At 43.5% G+C, this 19,962-nt stretch overlaps 1 protein-coding gene across 1 annotated transcript in view; it reads left to right on the top strand.

Moving 5' to 3' along the window:
* LOC126278901 (neural-cadherin-like) overlaps positions 1 to 19,962 on the top strand; it is a 794,973-nt gene that overhangs the window by 120,952 nt on the left and 654,059 nt on the right. The gene's annotated exons all lie outside the window — the stretch shown is intronic.

The following is a 19,962-nucleotide window of genomic DNA, read 5'->3' as shown; positions in this document are numbered from 1 at the left end:
GATAACAGCATAATCGCGATAACCGCGGGAGACTAAACACAGAATAGCAACCAAGGTTTAATCCAACGCATAGTATGAGCCAGCCATGGCTCACTACTGTGCGTGATTGGTAGCAACGTTGGAGGTGGAAATATACGTTCGAAAGATGATCAGGCTCCAGATGGCTACCTGGCACTACCAAGAGAGAAGACCATTGTGTTCAGCATATGTCTCTGTCGCACAATCCTGCACCTGCAGCAGCAATCTGAGCAGCAGTCTCACCAGAGTGACACAACGAACTGTTACAGACTGGCTCTTCAAGGACAGTTCCGAGACGGAATCCCTGTAGCGTGCTTTCCATTGATCCCAACAACCGCCGTTTGCGACCTCAGTGGTATGAAGCAAAGGAAGCAAAGGTGGAGGTCTGTGGTGTTTTTTGGTGAAAGCTGATTCTGCCTCTGTACCAACTGGTTTGCTTGCTAGACGCACTGGACCTGCAGCAGGGGCTATAGACTGATAGACTGAGGGGGGGGGGGGGGGACATTTAGTATGACAGCAAGGGCACTCTCGCGTATATCCCACGCTACCTGACTGCAAAATTATAGGTCAATCTGGTGATTCAATTCGCCGTGCTGCCATTAATGAATTGCATTCCAGGGGTGTTTTCCAACACGATAACGCTCGCCCACATACAGCTGTTGTAATTTAACGTGTTCTACAGAGATCTCTGTTGGTCCATTACGGCCAGGGGACGTCAGCTGGTACGTACTTTTCAGTTCAATAAATTTTACCAACAGCAATACACTTTAAGATATTTTATTTTATTTCGAAAGCAACCAGTTTCGGCAATTCATTTTGCCATCTTCAGTCCCCAAGGGCCTTTTTAGAATCAACGAGCTTGTCGTACAGCGCCATAAAACTGGATATCGTGAATCCTGATTTTTGTGCAGCTGATTCGTAGGAATGCGTGACAGTTGCTGTAGCCTGTGCGATCACCAGATCTCCAGTCTAGCACAAATGGGACACCGTCGGACGACAGCTCCAGCATCATCCACAACCAGCACTAACCGTCTCTGTACTGATCGACCAAGTTCAACGGCCGTGGAATTCTATCCCACAAACTATCATCTGCACCTGTAAAATACCACGCATGCACATTTCCGTGCTTACACTGAACATTCTGGTGACTGCACTGGTTATTAATGTACCAGCATTTCACATTTGAAATGGCTTATATCGCACTTACATTAATCTGTGATCTTGCAATTTTAATCATTTACAACGTTCCCTAGACAGATGTGTTCCTGAAATTTAATTACCCGACTCCAGATATTTTTTGGTGTTGTGTTGTTTATCATCAGAGTATGTACGGAACAGATACAATATTTCGTTTATGACTCTTTACTGTCGTCAGGTAGATGAGCACAGTCGGTATAGGGTCCGTTTCTTTTGCGCAGAAAACTTATAGAATGTTCTAAGTCCGTCGTTGGAAAATTGTAAAACACACATAGACACAAACAGCACCAATCGCTCGTTCTTACGCCAAATACGTCCGACTTTCACATTCACTGGCAGCCGTCTGTGAGTCGGCTGTGTAAGGCCATATGCAGCTGACTTGGTAGTGACCATTGGACGCGTACCATTGCTGCTACATGTCTTGGAATTAACTGTACGTCCAACTCGTCGGAAGAATACGGTTCCACTAAACTCTCAGCCCTAAACCGCACACTGAGAAGCTACGTTGCTGAAGCTGTTGCTATGATACGAAGTACAGAGAAGTTTAATGAGCGAAGCTATCGGCTTTACCCCACGCATAGCTCACACGTGTTTAGCTGGTGTTAATTTTCCTTCAAATTCATGTACATTATGAAGAGAAGCTCGCACAGTACGATTAACTGCATATCAATCTTTAAAAAAATTTCTGTGACAAATGTCATCCCATGCAAATTTTCGAGAAGTAAATGTATGTCAAAGAAAGTCAGTTTGTCAATGCTGTAATCATACGTAGGTAGGTATTTTATTGAGCACTATTTAGTGCAGTAGCTAGTTCTGAGGTAGAATACATAAATTCGAGAGTCTCAATCTGGGTCTATATGTTCTTTTCCAAATTCTTATGTGCTCAAATTGTATGTAGACAATAGATCGGTGCAGTATAAGTTGCGTCATTGTAAGCAGAGCTCAGGATTTATTTGAGGACTCTAGAATCGAACCCAAAGGTAGAATTTTTCTGGCTGTCTTTGGCTCGATGGTATATACAGCCTTGTAGTCGAGCAGGCACTTTCCCTTTCAATATTTCCTCTGGAATGAAAATCGAAAAACGCACGCTCGCAGAGCATTTCATTTCCAGGACACGGTATTGCTTTCAGCCACAGCGCACCACATCCCGCCGTATAGGTTGGTGTTTCTCCACTGCAGGAAGTCCGGCCAGCATCGTAGATATGCATGCAACATGCCATTTACCAGCAAGAAGAAAGTAAGACTGTATACAATGAAATGGTAACACCGCTTTATACTTAATTAATACAAACAAGAAACCAGCTCTGTTTCCGTATGTCAGGTAACTAACATTATACTATGTACAAGTAGGCTTACCTCATACTCCAGGCATTTCAAACGCCTTCTCATTCTTGACACGGCTTTGCAAAAATCAGTAAATGAATTTACTTTGTAATGACAGACAGCGAAGAATCAGGAGTACTTTATCGAAGAATGTAGATTGGGGGACAACTACTTTGTTTTATTAGAGAAGCAGGGACACTCGAGGAGCCATTGTGCACTATAGTTAATAACACACGACAAAGTTACGGAAACACAGAGAAGTTTTATTCGTAGATTTGAAGAAAGGTTATGACACAGCGGACTCGAATAAAATGTTTTCCATTATTGGGCAACATCGTATCAACTACAGGGAGAGAAGGGTAAACTTACTGGTGCAATCAGAACTAGTGGAATGATACAAGAGCGCAGAAAAAAGTAAAAATGTGAAGCAGAGTTTCCAACTGTCCCAACTGATATATACACTCCTGGAAATTGAAATAAGAACACCGTGAATTCATTGTCCCAGGAAGGGGAAACTTTATTGGCACATTCCTGGGGTCAGATACATCACATGATCACACTGACAGAACCACAGGCACATAGACACAGGCAACAGAGCATGCACAATGTCGGCACTAGTACAGTGTACATCCACCTTTCTCAGCAATGCAGGCTGCTATTCTCCCATGGAGACGATCGTAGAGATACTGGATGTAGTCCTGTGGAACGGCTTGCCATGCCATTTCCACCTGGCGCCTCAGTTGGACCAGCGTTCGTGCTGGACGTGCAGACCGCGTGAGACGACGCTTCATCCAGTCCCAAACATGCTCAATGGGGGACAGATCCGGAGATCTTGCTGGCCAGGGTAGTTGACTTACACCTTCTAGAGCACGTTGGGTGGCACGGGATACATGCGGACGTGCATTGTCCTGTTGGAACAGCAAGTTCCCTTGCCGGTCTAGGAATGGTAGAACGATGGGTTCGATGACGGTTTGGATGTACCGTGCACTATTCAGTGTCCCCTCGACGATCACCAGAGGTGTACGGCCAGTGTAGGAGATCGCTCCCCACACCATGATGCCGGGTGTTGGCCCTGTGTGCCTCGGTCGTATGCAGTCCTGATTGTGGCGCTCACCTGCACGGCGCCAAACACGCATACGACCATCATTGGCACCGAGGCAGAAGCGACTCTCATCGCTGAAGACGACACGTTTCCATTCGTCCCTCCATTCACGCCTGTCGCGACACCACTGGAGGCGGGCTGCACGATGTTGGGGCGTGAGCGGAAGACGGCCTAACGGTGTGCGGGACCGTAGCCCAGCTTCATGGAGACGGTTGCGAATGGTCCTCGCCGATACCCCAGGAGCAACAGTGTCCCTAACTTGCTGGGAAGTGGCGGTGCGGTCCCCTACGGCACTGCGTAGGATCCTACGGTCTTGGCGTGCATCCGTGCGTCACTGCGGTCCGGTCCCAGGTCTACGGGCACGTGCACCTTCCGCCGACCACTGGCGACAACATCGATGTACTGTGGAGACCTCACGCCCCACGTGTTGAGCAATTCGGCGGTACGTCCACCCGGCCTCCCGCATGCCCACTATACGCCCTCGCTCAAAGTCCGTCAACTGCACATACGGTTCACGTCCACGCTGTCGCGGCATGCTACCAGTGTTAAAGACTGCGATGGAGCTCCGTATGCCACGGCAAACTGGCTGACACTGACGGCGGCGGTGCACAAATGCAATTTCCATTTCCAGGAGTGTAGTTTGTACACTGTAGAGGCAGTCAAGGAAACAAGGGTATATCTCGTTTCACAGTTGTTGTCGTGGACAGAAATTAACACGATGGCAGAGAGTGTGATAAAATGCGATGTATCTACACTGTAGAGGCAGTCAAGGAAACAAGGGTATATCTCGTTTCACAGTTGTTGTCGTGGACAGAAATTAACACGATTGCAGAGAGTGTGATAAAATGCGATGTATCCTAGCAAATGGATAGAAAAGTAAACAGAAAAAAAATGTTTTGCGCAGCACATACACGTAATTAAGGGCTAAGTTTTGCTTTGACGATAGACTCTAAAGAGCGGTAAGATCTTTATATTAACTCCTATGTAGGAAAGGTAAACAAGGAAGATGTGAGAAATTTCTCATCCCAAAAGGTTTTTGACTGGATTCTTGAAAAGTAGAGAAAAGTCAGAATGGTGTTCTTAATGCCTCACTTTTCTCCACAGTCTCCTCCCCCCTCACCCACACCCTCACCCCCACCCAACTTGCGTACATGAACAAAACTTTCACAAACCATGTGAAATGGTAATTCCGCTTTATACTTAATTAATACAAACAAGAAACCAGCTCTTTTTCCATACGTCAACTAACGAACCTTATATTATGTACAAGTAGGCTTACCTCATACTCCAGGCATTTCAAACGCCTTCTCAATCTTGACACGGCTTTGCAAAAATCAGTAGCTGAATTTACTTTGTAATTACTTACTTCATACTCCACGAATTTCAAACACGTCCTCATTCTTGGTACGGCTCACCGCTAGATCTGTACCTACAGATTGGAAAATTGCGCAGGTCGCACCAGTGTTTAAAAAGGGTAGTAGAAGTAATCCATCGAACTACAGACCTATATCATTGACGTCGGTTTGCAGTAGGGTTTTGGACCATATACTGTATTCAAAAACTTACACACACGCGAAATTTGGCACGGACATCAATGCGAGATGCCTTTAATAGGTTCCACAACGAAACATTGTCTCGAAATTTGGTATTCTTTTTTTCAAGCTGATATGTTGTACTTATTTGAAGAAGAGTTCATTTCTGCTTTCTGCACATTAGTAAAACACGTGGCACTGTAGTTTTCATTATTAATAACATTGCACTTTACAGTATAACGTGATGTCCATCTTACTGCGTGTTGTTTCTGCAGTACAGACTGTTATCTTTTCAAATTAATGGCAATACGGTACTTTCAGCGTAGTTCATTTATTGGTCAAACTTTACCAAGCAAACATCACAGAAAATTAACGTCTAACGTTACCTGCCGTGTACAGGAGTTTAAAGTTTGCCTAGCTTTGACTGTTCACCTGTCACCATTACCTTCAGCTAATTTAATTACTAACAGCGCTCGTTAGCATAACAGGAATTAGTTAGGGCAAGTTAGTTTACATGAGACATTGTTCCGTGCGCTCGTTACTGTGTCGATATCGTTTTATAACCGTAACTCCAGGACGGTGCATTTCAAATCAACAATCATTAAAAACATTTTTCCGATTTCATGTCACCTATCCTGCTATGACCTTGTTATTCTTTCTTTCGGTCCTGTACATCACAAAGCGCGAAGGAAATATCGGTATTAACTGTTGATGTCATATGAGAGACTTATATCCTCTTCTCTCATATCATTTTTTGTGAAAATTCTGTACTTAAACTACACCAATACTTCTAAATTGTAGCACGAGTGATGGCAAGTTCTATGTTCAGTCTAGTGCGGTATCCTCGTTCCAGTGAAAACTGTTACACCTTGCTAAGGACCGAGCTAACGTCCTCTTGTCTAAGAAACTATTCATTCTTCCGTGAACAAAAAACGTAATTTAGGATACAAAGTCGCTTCCACTATGAAGCTATAGGCGCAGAAAAAGTTCAGATTGAACAAAGACATTGTGACGTTATTTGATAATCTTTACACAGTGCCTAGGAAAATGAATTTAAAAAAAAGTAGATTGTTATCTCAAGGTCGTACGTCAAACAGTGTAAACCGATTAAGAAAAAATCTTCTTTTCATAGTCATTGCCGTGGTAACTAACTTACTAACGTACCAACGTACTGTGACGAAGATATTTGCAGTTGTCTCAAAATAACGATGTTTTGATCAGTGGTAAATAAAGTATTTAATGTACGTACCACATTTAAACACATTTCACTATGTCTTGGGAGGAAGTTGGTAGATCTTAATGCTAAGAAAGTGAAAAGTAAAACATAATCTCAGTTTACGTTTTGCCTTGAAGCGACGTTTCGCCGATTAAGTTTTTGTTTAAATGTTAAAAAATTGATAGAAAACTCCAGCAGACCAGGATTTCGTCACGTTGGCTACAATTCTTATTAAATAAAAAATTCTTAGAATTGTCTTTTTCACCTGTCAGTACGTCAATTGCGGCTGTAAATCTATAGCCGTCACTTCTAGCCGAGATATTTCACTAATAACTAATTGCAACGGAGCTAATGACATAAAATGTGTTTCTTCCCCAAATAAGAACGAAAAATATTTTTTAATTGCGAACACGGCAACTATAATTAAATTCCTCCTTTCTATATACCATTAGATTACTCATTGCAAAACTAGTTGTTTTTCAAACTTTTTTGTTTGACTTTTAAATTGCTTCATAAAAATCGATGCCTCTACCTCCGGTATTTTCGACTGACAAAATTGACAAACTAGAAAGTCGTGCTGCTTGACTCCTAGTGGACTTAGATAATTCTTAATTAGTTTGAGGTATGGAAAACTCCTCTCCCATAACGTTCCCGAAACACACACAGTCAAGAAAAATCATTCCCTACGAGTAATTTTAATCTCCTTTGGAACATTAAAATGATAGGCAGCAGTTCCTTCGGTCCTACTTTATACTTACGTGGCCCATACCACTCTACCTCAATACTGCCCATACAGCCGCATTGATATTGCACAGCGCCGGCCGAGGTGGCCGAGCGGTTCTAGGCGCTTCAGTCCGGAACCGCGCGACTGCTACGGGCGCAGGTTCGAACCCTGCCTCGGGCATGTATGTGTGTGATAGGTTAATTAGTTTTAAGTAGTTCTAAGTTCTAGGGGACTAATGGCCTCAGCTGTTAAGTCCCATAGTGCTCAGAGCCATTTGAACCATTTTTTTGATATTGCACATTAAAACTTGTCGGAGACAGAAACCACCCTGAGTGAGCGGAATTTCATTATTGTGTTAGAATCTACGTCAGATTACTTAAAAGTAATGGTAGAATGATAGTATTACTTCTTGCCTTTAAAAGTACAAACTAATGCTGAAAATTACACCGTTCGCCAGCTTGGCACTAAAAAATAAATCAAATTAGGATGTGATAAACACTTAGAGTTGTGAAGCTACTCCAGGCTAGGGTAGATTATCGTCAGTAAGCGTATACTTTACTAGTACCTTTGGTCGGATAAGATGGCAACCGCGTTACCTGTACGTTGGGTCAATTGCATACTTATCGCTTTGCTTCCACACCGATCGCTTGGGTTGCAAATGCGATCAGTGTCTTAACTAGATTTCACTGGAAACTGGAAGCGATGATTCATTTACACACTGAATGAGGATATATACAGTGCTAAGTAATCTACGGAGCATTTTCCTTCCACATACGTATCCTGCTGTTGTTACTTAAAAATAAACAGATTTTATGGTGATATTGACATTGTCAATATTTAATCCAGGTTATATTCGAAAACTGTTGATTTTGTTTCGTGAAAAACAGGAATGCTGTAAAAAATAATACAGTTTTACTGTATGGCACTAGAAAACGTAACTTCCTCAGAAAAGGGCAAAACCAAAAAGACGCAGAACAAGAACATATCAAACATCTCTTCAATACTTTGTCGAGGCTATAGGCTGACGGGAAAATGTCGCAGTACCAAGGAGGAGTGGTGCTACATAAACGAAAGCTGTTAGGCGTGTTTCTGTATCTGAAATATGATGTTTATTAAAATTGTGCGCCAGTTGCATATGAGTGGCTCTAGCAGCGTCACTGTTGTTGTTGTTGTTGTTGTTGTTGTTCAGCCCTGAGACAGGTTTGATGGAGCCCTCCATGCTACCCTATCCTGTGCAAGTTTCTTCATCTCCCAGTACTTACTACAACCTACATCCTTCTGAATCTGCTTAGTGTATTCATCTCTTGGCCTCCCTCTTCGATTTTTACCCTCCATGCTGCCCTCCAATGCTAAATTTGTGATCCCTTGATGCCTCAGAACATGTCCTACTAAACAGTCCCTTCTTTTTGTCAAGTTGTGCCACCTACTCCTCTTCTCCCCTATTCTCTTCAATACTTCATCATTAGTTACGTGATCTACCCATCTAAACTTCAGCATTTCGAAATATTCTCTTCTCTTCTTGTCGAAACTACTTATCGTCCATGTTTCTCTTCCATACATGGCTACACTCCATACAAATACTTTCAGAAACGAATTCCTGACTCTTTAATCTATAATCAATGTTAACAAATTTCTCTTCTTCAGAAACGCTTTCCTTGGCATTGCCAGTCTACATTGTATATCCTCTCTACTTCGACCATCAGCAGTTATTTCACTCCCCAACTAGCAAAACTCATTTACTACTTTAAGCCTCTCATTTCCTAATCTAATTCCCGCAGCATCACCCGATTTAATTCGCCTACATTCCATTATCCTCGTTTTGCTTCTGTTGATGTTCTTTTTATATCCTTCTTTCAAGACACTGTCCATTCCGTTCAGCTGCTCTTCTAGGTCCTTTGCTGTCTCTGCCAGAATTACAATGTCATCGTCGAACCTCAAAGTTTTTATTTCTTCTCCATGGATTTTAATTCCTAATGGGAATTTTTCTTTTGTTTCCTATACTGCTTTACCACTTGTATGAATATCAAGAGCTCAGATGGAAACCCAGTTCTAAGCAAAGAAGGGAATGCAGAAAGGTGGAAGGAGTATATAGAGCGTTTATACAAGAGCGATGTACTTGAGGACAATATTATGGAAATGGAACAGGATGTAGATGAAGATGAAATGGGAGAAGAGTTTCACAGACCTGAGTCGAAACAAGGCCCTGGGAGTAGACAACATTCCCTTACAACTACTGATGGCCTTTGGAGAGCCAGTCCTGACAAAACTCTACCATGTGGTGAGCAAGATGTATGAGATAGGCGAAATACGACTTCAAGAAGAACATGATAATTCCAATCCCAGAGAAGGCAGGGGTTGACAGATGTGAAAATTACCGATCTATCAGTTTAATCTTCTTGTTATTATTAACTTATTCTAAAATCAATTAATTAACTGTAATTACAATTACGCCAAATCGTGCCATCACACCGTATGGAGCCACATCAGTTTGAAAAGCCATGTGAACAGAGTCACGGCTGCGACAGCGGCAGCGCCATTCCAAGAGGCTGCTGTCTGGGTTTTGAGGGGAGGGGGGGGAGGGGGGGGGAGGGGGAGCTGTGCCGCGAATTGGGTGCTGGAGCCAGTCGTCATGCGAGACCAGCTGGACACGAGATCTGGAACTCGGCAGACCACCGAGCGACTGACAGAGAGATTACTGGCAGTAATGCCGAGCGAGTAACGTCAGAGGAAACCCAGAAGTACCATTGAACAACCGAGCAGGATAGATTTGATACCTGGATGATGAAGGAGTCCCATACTCCTTGACAGAGCGTAGGGAACGATGCGGGGACTCGCAACACTGTACTAGGCAAGGTCCTATCGGAAGTTGTTTGCCATTGCCTTCCTCCGACCGTAATGGGAATGATGATGATGAAGACGACACAACAAAACTCAACCATCTCGAGGCTGCAAAATAGTAACACGAATTCTTTACAGGCGAATGGAAAAACTGGTAGAAGCGGGGAAGATCAGTTCGGATTCCGTAGAAATGTTGGATCGCGTGAGGCAATATTGACTCCCCGATCTTAGAAAATAGGTTAAGGAAAGGCAAACCTACGTTTCTAGCATTTGTAGACTTAGAGAAAGCTTTTGACAATGTTGACTGGAACACTCTCTTTCAAATTCTGAAGGTGGCAGGGGTAAAATACAGGGAGCAAAGGCTATTTACAATTTGTACAGAAACCAGTTGGCAGTTATAAGAGTCGAGGGGCATGAAAGGGAAGCAGTCGTTGGGAAGGGAGTGAGACAGTGTTGTAGCCTATCCCCGGTGTTATTCAATCTGTATATTGAGCAAGCAGTAAAGGAATCAAAAGAAAAATTCGGAGTAGGAATTAAAATCCATGGAGAAGAAATAAAAACTTTGAGGTTCGCCGATGACATTGTAATTCTGTCAGAGACAGCAAAGGACTTGGAAGAGCAGTTGAACGGAATGGATAGTGTCATGAAAGGAGGATATAAGATGAACATCAACAAAAGCAAAACTAGGATAATGGAATGTTGTCGAATTAAGTCGGGTGATGTTGAGGGTATTAGATTAGGAAATGAGACACTTGAAGTAGTAAAGGAGTTTTCCTATTTGGGGAGCAAAATAAATGATGATGGTCGAAGTAGAGACGATATAAAATGTAGACTGGCAATGACAAGGAAAACGTTTCTGAAGAAGAGAAATTTGTTAACGCCGTGTATAGATTTAAGTGTCAGGAAGACATTTCTGAAAGTACTTGTATGGAGTGTAGCCATGTAGGGAAGTGAAACATGGACGATAAATAGTTTGGACAAGAAGAGTATAGAAGGTGTCGAAATGTGATGCTGCAGAAGTATGCTGAAGATTAGATGGGCAGATGTCATAATTAATGAAGAGGTATTGAATGGAATTGAAGAGAAGAGAAATTTGTGTCACAAATTGACTAGAAGAAGGGATCGGTTTATAGGGCATATTCTGAGGCATCAAGGGATCACCAATTTGGTATTGGAGGGCAGCGTGGAGGGTAAAAATCGTAGAGGGAGACCAAGAGATGAATACACGAAACAGATTCTGAAGGATGAAGCTTGCACAGGATAGAGTAGCATGGAGAGCTGCATCAAACCAGTCTCTGGACTGAGGACCACAACAACAACATGTTACCTAGACAAATATAACTCAAAATTTCATTACTCTGCATTAATTGTTGTTTGGCAATGCGGTTTCTTTCCGTCAGTGTATTTCTACAGATCGTGATTTTATAAATCGCTACCAGGGTTGTGCCCGGTGTGGATCGCAGCCCCCGCACCCTCTTAGCTACGCGACTGCCTCGAATTCTGGCAGCGCTGGACTGCGCCCACTCGTGCTGAGATCACAGCCGGCGCCTTGGAGCCGGCGCGGCCTGCAGACGACAGCCGCTGCGCTGTGCGTCGCATCGCCAAGTGCGGTGGTCAGCGCTGAGAGAGCGTAAATCCAGGCGCGGCCGCGGACGTCTTCCTTCGCCGTATCGCTGCCCACCCCACCCTCTATTCCTCTCCATCTTCTCCTTTCCTCTCCCGTGCTCTGCGGCTTCTGTTCCACCGGGCTCCGCGACAAACGGCGCGCCGCCATGGTCTACTTCACACGAGTGTGAGAACTCTATCTGCGAGGACTCGCGCCATGAATAGCAGATGCGAGGGACGACTAGCGTCAAAACGATTCCGTTTCACCAGTTCCGCCAGAAATGCCGATAGGTGGGGTACATTATGGACTGCAGAAAATTCTCGCTTCTGGGAGCAGTACTAAAGACAAATTTTATTACTCCTCCTTTAAGCCATTCTCACAGGGGACGTGTTTCTCGTAGCGTAAGACACCGGTAATGGTATACGTTGTGGTCACTAGGCGCTCTGAAACGACCTGCTACATCTCACAAAACGTGCTCCTCGTCGCGATCAAGGAGTGTTTTCCAGCAGTATAACGCTAGTCCACATACCTCTGTCGTAAGCCAACATCCTCTACATAGTGTCGACATACTGCCTTGGACTTTTAGATCACCAGATCTTGTCTCCAATCGAGCACATATGGGACATCATCGAACGACAACTCCAGCAACAGCGGCAGTTGTCGGCTGCACATGACGCACTAATCACATCGTTTTCGATAATGGAAACGAGTAAAATACTTGCTTTTTTATTTGTTTGTTTATTTATTTATTGTTCCGTGGGACCAAATTAAGGAGAAGTCTCCATGGTCATGGAACGAGTCAATACATGAAATTATAACACTATAGTAGAAACGTATTCAGGCGACAATTCGTAACTTTAAATAAAGAAAATCAACAATGTAACACTGGAATTTGCTTAATTTTTCAACTCTTCTATGAGCTCCTCGACAGGAGTGAGCCATGAGGAAACTCTTCAGTTTAGACTTAAAAGCGTTTGGGCCACTGCTAAGATTTTTGAGTTCCTGTGGTAGGTTATTGAAAATGGATGCAGCAAAATAGTGCACTCCTTTCTGCACAAGAGTCAAAGAAGTGCATCCCACATGCAGATTTGATTTCTGCCTAGTATTAACTGAGTAAAAGCTGCTAACTCTTGGGAATAAGCTAATATTGCTAACAACAAACGACATTAAAGAAAATATATACTGTGAGGGCAATGTCAGAATTCCCAGACTATTGAATAGTCTAGGAACTCTGCTATCCAAAAGCGAAGAAGAGAGGAGAACTCTTCGATGGCTTGAACAGCAGATTGCCGGTAGAGGAATACTACACATTCCGCACAACGATCTGAGATGCATACTACCAGAAATCATTCGTCAACTCAGTTTGTTACGTTTAAAAAATAGAGTGAGAGGAATTTAATGTGCGACGAAGGATTATTACTAAGATCTCTGTATGTCCATCTTTTTAGTGGTGTTCTCGAAAGAGGATGTCAAATTAAACACCTTTCAGCCGTCAATTTTTCAACCTTATTTTATTGGTTAGCCAGTTTCAGCGTCTTACTGCTCCAACTTCTTGCCCCTGACAGACGTGTAGGAGTAATCTGTCTCTCTTGTGATCAGAATAGGGGCCAGCATTACTGCTATTAGTAGGTTTCTACTTGTTACAGTGACCAGTTCAACCAACTATGAACAGTTTGCAGCTCATGGTTGAAGTGGTCATTGCAACAAGTAGATACACTACTGGCCATTAAAATTGCTACACCAAGAAGAAATGCAGATGATAAACGGGTATTCATTGAACAAACATATTATACTAGAACTCACATGTGATTACATTTTCACGCAATTTGGGTGCATAGATCCTGAGAAATCAGTACCCAAAACACCCACCTCTGGACGTAATAACGGCCTTGATACGCCTGGGCATTGAGTGAAATAGAGCTTGGATGGCCTGTACAGGTACAGCTGCCCATGCAGCTTCAACACGATACCACAGTTCATCAAGAGTAGTGACCGGCGTATTGTGACGAGCCAGCTGCTCGGCCACTATTGACCAGACGTTTTCAATTGGTGAGAGATCTGGAGAATGTGCTGGCCAGAGCAGCCGACGAACATTTTGTGTATCCAAAAAGGCTGGTACAGGACCTGCAACATGCGGTCGTGCATTATCCTACTGAAATGTAGGGTTTCACAGGGATCGAATGAAGGGTGGAGCCACGGGTCGTAACACATCTGAAATGTAACGTCCAATGTTCAAAGTGCCGTCATTACTAATAAGACGTGACCGAGACGTCTAACCATTGGCAGCCCATACCATCACCCGGTGTGAAATGTAAAAATGTAAAAGTGCCACAAACTGAATGTCCATGACATTTTTCAGTTTTAAGTGGAATATAGTTAGAGTGACTAACGTCAGTTTGAGCATGCAGAATATCAATATTCTCGACGTTATATTGCCTACCATCCATTCTGAAGTAACATATTTCATCCCGTAGTTTCAAGATTAACAGTTGTTTCGTAATTACATTAGAGGTTATTTGCAGTTACGAAAAAGATTTTCCGCAAGGTAAAAACGGGAGTCATACCATAATACCAAGAGGTATACAGGGAAGCAATCCAGTCATTGGTCTGTGCAAGAAGAATTGCAGAAAATACAATATTTATAGTAAATAACATGACTATTCCAGATACGACGCGTTTTGAAAGATCGTCAATAATCCCTGATTCATGAACTGTCCCCCACTGTGCGCGTCCAGTGCCTAAATACGTTGCCCCCACTCTGTCTCCAAATCTCATACTTTTACTGCCCAAATACAGAAGAATGAAGCTAAAAAAATTGTAAGAAAAACTCAGACCTCAACTACAATCGAGCACTGAAATAAATTCAATGACTACATGTGAAAACTTCTGCCAGATTGGATCACGCGTGTGTGAACCTTAAACACTTAAGCTATCCGAGCATGCTTCTCGTCCAACGCAGAATCTCAATTTGTTGCACAATGCACATGCAGCATCCGCTGTTCATTACTTGAAGCTTCACGTGATTTCCACAATAGTCCAGACGTATTGGGTATCCACAATCGAGATATCATTATTCGCCGTCTTGCGGGAATCCAGTGAAGTTGCGAACATTGAGGGTGATGGACAGTGGATGCTACGTGTAGTGTGTGAAAAGTTGAGAATTTGGGTTGGACGGCGAGCGTGCTCGGATAGCCGAAGCGGTTTTGGCGACCACTAACGTAGAGCAGGAAATGGGGATTCTAGTCCTGGTCCAGCACAAATTTTCACTTGTCGCCACATTGGTTCTACTTCAGTGGTCTCTTACGTCGTCTATGTATATGGCCACTATATTGAAAATGGTGTTCGTTCTTTCGGACATGTACGAAAAAACAGACACCACACAAATAAGAATACGTCTTATAAGTTACATTAAAACAATTGGCACCACATTTTTCTGCTATCGAGGCAGCATCCACCGACACTAAAGACAGTGGTGTCGCGTTTATTCTTTGACTTCAGCAATCATTTATTAAATTTCTCTTCACGTAGGTTACTAAACTTATTTTAAATTAAAATATATCATTACGAGTACGAGTGCATTCATTCCAATTTTTCCTGCTCTCTCCACACATTATGACCATTTGTCCACAGGTTCCATAGTTTTTGCTAAGTACTCGTTTATATTTCAGACTTAAAATCCATTTATTTGAATAGGCATCATCTTGTTCTTTTATAGATAAACAATGTTTAATATTACTGTTCACCATTATTCTCTGTTATCTATGATATTCTATAACTTACTGTTGTGGTTTCTTATTATTAACTATTCTAAAATCAATTAATTAATTGTAATTACAATTACGCCAAATCGTGCCATCACACCGTACGGAGCCACATGTTTGAAAAGCCATGTGAACAGAGTCACGGCTGCGAGAGCGGCAGCGCCATTCCATGAGGCTGCAGTCTGGGTTGGGGGGGGGGGGGGGGGTGCCTCGCGAGATGGATGCTGGAGCCAGTCGTCATACGAGACCAGCAGGACACGAGATCTGGAACTCGGCAGACCACCGAGTGACTGACGGAGAGATTACTGGCAGTAATGCCGAGCGAGTAACGTCAGAGGAAACCCAGAGGTACCATTGATCAACCGAGCAGGATAGATTTGATACCTGGATGATGGAGTCCCATACTCCTTGACAGAGCGTAGGGAACGATGCGGGTACTCGCAACACTGTACTAGGCAAGGTCCTATGGAAATTGTTTGCCATTGCCTTCCTCCGAACGTAATGGGAATGATGATGATGAAGTCGACGCAACAAAACTCAACCATCTCGAGGCAGGTGAAAATCCCTGCTCCCCACCAGGAGTCGAACCCGAGACCCCGTGCTCGGGAAGCGAGAACGCTACCGCAAGACCACGAGCTGCGGATAGCCGTGCTCTAATCGACCGCCGATGATAAGAACGCCCTTGCCAAACTGTGCAAGTATGGCTCGCCCGATGCTGTTTCCTACTGAGCACTCTGTTCCAGGGATTACTGGAACACACGGGAGGATGAGATTACTGTAAACACCGACAACGACGTCATTAGAGACGGATCGCAAGCTTGGATTAGGAAAGTATGTGGTAGGAAATTGGACATAGTGCATTTAGTGCCTCCGACCTACTGTTACTATAATTACCTCTCTGGTTCAAATGGCTCTGAGCACTATGGGACTCAACATCTGAGGTCATCAGTCCCCTAGAACTTAGAACTGCTTAAACCTAGCTAACCTAAGGACATCACACACATCCATGCCCGAGGCAGGATTCGAACCTGCGACCGTAGCGGTCGTGCGGTTCCAGACTGAAACGCCTAGAACCGCTCGGCCACAGCGGCCGGCTAATTACCGCGCTGTTTCATTTGCAATAAGTGAGTTATGAACATTGCGTACTCTTGTTAATGTTGTTGCCCATAACGCCTGTTTTGAGTACAAAACCTAAAACTATTTTGGGGAGTTATTTGGAAGCGTTTTCTCATCTTGCTGTCATTTTAAATTATAATGAAATTCCTTACGCCCTGTTATATTTCTAATTTCTTGTCACTGTTTTATTTGGCAAAAACTGTGGGTATTATTATTTATGGCAAACAGTGACATACATGTTCTCGCGCTTGTTGTAAGATTGTATGTGCTGCTCTGCTTGGGTGCAGTCTCTTGATTCTGAATTTGTTATGTGTATTTAAACTGTACTTATTTCGTCGATTGCTCCATCGTAACTTTAATATTTGCTTTAATGTTACGTATGGCATCCATGGGGCCTATGAAAGGACTTTGAATTCGTGTCTTACCCTGATTAGATGTTATCAATCTGTTATTAAATATTCCTTGAATACTAAATATTTTTTTGTTATTCTGCCACTTGGACATTCCCAAAATGTTTTAAAATAGATTGTAATATTAATTCTTTAGCATATTATTAATTGAAAGTTTAAAAACTGTAATCACTCACAGCTCAACCCAACCCTAGCAACCGCTGCTTCGTCACACCAATAAACGCTTTAACTTTGTTGTTGAGACTTTTGATATATCGTTTGATACCGGATGAAACGCGTCATCGAATAAAATCTTGAACACGGTTGCGGCCTTTTTGCTAAGAAAGTTATTAATTTCCAAACTAAATGTTAATGTATACTGTTTACGTTTGTCATGACTCGATCAACCAATACTCGATGAAATATACTCCTGTTTTAAACGATTTGTATGTCGTCAAATGGTGTTTTCCGCTCATGAAAACTACCAATCGGGAAATTGTCCGAATTTATATTAAGATATTGAAATGGAGGCATTCTCTGGCTGCATACCGAGTGAGGTGGCGCAGTGGTTAGCACACTGGACACGCATTCGAGAGGACGACTGTTCAAATCCGCGTCCGGCCATCCAGAGTTAGATTTCCAGTGATTTTCCTAAGACACTTCAAGCAAATGCTGGGATTCTTCCTTTCAAAGATCACGGCCAATTTCCTTCCCCATGTTTTTATAATCCGATCTGTCCTGCGTCTCTCATGACCTCGTTGTCGACGGGACGTTAAACACTTATCTTCCCCTCCTCTGGCAACACGCAGTGACAGCCATCAGATACAGTCTTCGACTGCAAACTTCTGCAAATTCCTCCTCATGCGCTGGCCTTGCATACGTTTAGTCAATGCTGGTATACAAGCTCAAGGGTCACTGCCCACCAACACCGCCGGCCGTCGTGGCCGAGCGGTTCTAGGCGCTACAGTCTGGAACCGCGCGAGGGCTACGGTCGCAGGTTCGAATCCTGCCTCGGGCATGGATGTGTGTGATGTCCTTAGGTTAGTTAGGTTTAAGTAGTTCTAAGTTCTAGGGGACTAATGACCTCAGAAGTTAAGTCCCATAGTGCTCAGAGCCATTTGAACCACCAACACCTAGGCTGAGGCTCGCCTATCGCTAATTCGATACGCGCACTATTATGTTATCTCTCTTCCTGATTTGCAGAGATATCGGCGTCCTGGAATTGTTTCGTCAAATCTAACTCTCAAACCTCGTTAATATGCTGTGATGTACTGAGACTCCTTTATTCGGTTTACTAAACCTTTTTGTGTGTCCTATTCGAAAGACTGAGTTTTAAAAAAGATGATCTGAAACGCCACAGTCCTGAAGAACACTACTCACACCGTAGCACGAACCGAACATTCCTTTTTCCGTTTCGGCGCGTCACCGCTTCTCCCCCGACTTAGGCGTCCATGGCGTGCTGTAACTCTGTTTACTTCCCGCAGAGCGCGTGCAGATCGTTTGAGATGATACGGCGGTCTTCCCGCAACTGCTCCGAACCTAGCGCACGACCTCGCCCTCCTTTCAGCAAAAGAAAAAAGTTTGCCACCGCGGCGGCGTCCCGTGAGGAACTGTCTTATTTTGCGGACCGTCGGGTGCAAAACGTCTGAGACAGACGGCCCCACGTCACGCCAGGCTGCTATGGGGTACCATGAGCTTCACGGAGATTCTGAAAGTCGTTACGCGGCCTTTTGTTGCCATGCAAATTTCTTTTTCCTTTCCCAAACCGTCCTGAGAGGTCTTACTTGGCAGAGGTCAGTTCTAGGCTCCGTTCACTTTTTACTTTTATCTTCGAAGTTCCTCATAGCTGTTGCGCTGAACAGAGGTGGCCACTCTGACAAAACACACTTTTGTAGTGAAAAACAATTTTTTTTTGCCAATTTATATAGGAGGGCATTTCGAAAAGTGAAGACACAATGACTCGCAGTCCTTAAATAGAACGTTTATTTAGAAAATATCAATTACATCTTATTAACTGGATTATTTGTTGTTTTTCGACATAACACTTGTTAAGTCGGTGAACAAGCTTTTGTGTCACACAGTCATAGAAGGTTGCCGCCTGTTGTCGGAACCACATTTCAACTTCATCTTTGATCTCTTCATCATGATTTTCCACCAAGGTGTGACTTCAGGTACCGGAAGTCGGTGGGCGCAAGGTCCGGGCTGTATGGCGGATGGTCCAATACGTCCCATTTGAATTGTTTGAGTAGTGCTTTGGTTACGAGCGCTGTGTGAGGCCGAGCGTTGTCATGAAGCAAGCGGTCTCCACTTGTCAGCATTCCCCTGCCTTTGTTTTGAATTGCCCTTCGAAGACGTTTCAAAGTCTGCCAATATGCAGCAGCATTAATTTTCGTTCAATGAAGCATAAATTCCAACAGAACAATGCCTTGTCTGTCCCAAAAAACAGAAGCCATGATTTTCTTCGCTGAAATCGACGTTTTGCATGTCTTCGCTTTTGGTGAATTTGAATGGCGCCATTGCACTGATTGTTGCTTGGATTCAGGTGTATGGTGATAAATCCACGTCTCGTCACCTGTCACAATGTGATCAAGGAACTCATCACCTGCTTCAGCATAGCGTTTGAGGAAGGTGAGTGCAAAGCCCATCCTTTTCTTTTGGTGTTCTGCCGTTCAAAATTTTGGAACCCAGCGCACACACAATTTCATGTACCCTAACTTGACAGTCACAACATCATAAAGAGTTGTAATTGACACGTCTGGTATGATCTGAAGCAATTCTTTCAATGTGAGACATCTATTCGCACGAATGGCTTCCACCGTTCTCCAAAGAAGGGCATCAGAGATCACAGATGGCCGACCTGTTCTTTGTTCATCATGAACATCGGTTCTACCTTCAGAGAAATTAAGACACATTTCGTTACATTTTGTCGACTCATAATGTTCCCATAAACAGAAACAATTTCTTTGTGAATATCCGCTGGCCGCTGATCTTTTGCATGAAGAAACAGATGACGGAGCGCACTTCGCATTTGGCGGGATTCTGATTCGGCGGAGCCATTTCAAACACGACCTACTCCGACCAGAAGCAACGTTCAACTGCCAAATGACCTCGAGGAGAAAGCTAACGGTTCAAGGTTAACA

This window comes from Schistocerca gregaria, chromosome 6 (genome assembly GCF_023897955.1).
Source record: "Schistocerca gregaria isolate iqSchGreg1 chromosome 6, iqSchGreg1.2, whole genome shotgun sequence".
In the NCBI taxonomy this organism is placed as follows: domain Eukaryota; kingdom Metazoa; phylum Arthropoda; class Insecta; order Orthoptera; family Acrididae; genus Schistocerca; species Schistocerca gregaria.
Note: the sequence above shows the minus strand (reverse complement) of the source record. Positions and strands in the feature narration are given on the sequence as shown.